An 830-nucleotide genomic window follows, 5' to 3' on the forward strand; every position below is an offset into this window, starting at 1 on the left:
GGCGTCGGACTTCGGATCCGAAGACTGCAGGTTTGAATTCTGTCACGGTCGTGTTTTTCCAGTTCTGAAAAAGAAACATACCGTTTTAATGTAGCAATTGAGCAGTACGAAACCGTCTGAATGTTACTGTTGACCATTTCCTGCTTGGAGATGTTCTTCAGCTTGAAACACACACAACAAGACCGGTGTTAACTAGAGAAATGGTCGGCAGAGTGCCGTCGCCGCGAGTTTTGACTGGCACTTGTACATCTAAGACAACGTCGGAAAGTAACTCGTTCGGCTTATGAGTCACATCCAGTATGTGTGTTAATTTTGACGCCACTAGCTCTGCAGGTTTTCATGCAATTCCTTTACCTCTCAGAAATGATTATGAAATAAAAGTGAATACGTGACGAGTGTGACGTTAGGAACACATTAGGCAGCATGGAGAGATTCTGTATGGGACCACCCAACCCAAACGATTACTGTGTGACGTGGTACCCGGCATGTGTTCACAGAGACAGCCCGGCTAGCTCAGTCGCTAGAGCATGAGACTTTTAAACTCAGGGGCGTGGGTTCGAGCCCCACGCTGGGCGGAACGGAATTTTGTTCCGCTGCAGATATAAATTACCATTTTTCTGATTAACGTGCTTTAATGGAAATAGCAACTTTAAACTTTGCCTGGGTCTCCGTCAGTCGCAAGGAAACTGTATTTGAAGGTGAAGGTGAATTTGTAGACATGTTTGAAAGACATGTTCTGAAATGCAAGTGGTGTTGGTCGGAGATCACAGTGGTTACGTGTCAGATGTGTAGCCAAGCAGTAATGGGTATCCATAGCTGCAAATATTAGT

At 45.2% G+C, this 830-nt stretch overlaps 1 non-coding gene across 1 annotated transcript; it reads left to right on the top strand.

The window, feature by feature from the left end:
* Positions 1 to 502: 502 nt before the first annotated feature.
* On the top strand, positions 503 to 575 carry Trnak-uuu (transfer RNA lysine (anticodon UUU)). Its single transcript has one exon. It is a non-coding gene; the product is annotated as a tRNA-Lys (tRNA).
* Positions 576 to 830: the final 255 nt, after the last annotated feature.

The sequence above is a fragment of the Schistocerca gregaria genome, chromosome 7, assembly GCF_023897955.1.
Source record: "Schistocerca gregaria isolate iqSchGreg1 chromosome 7, iqSchGreg1.2, whole genome shotgun sequence".
NCBI lineage: Eukaryota > Metazoa > Arthropoda > Insecta > Orthoptera > Acrididae > Schistocerca > Schistocerca gregaria.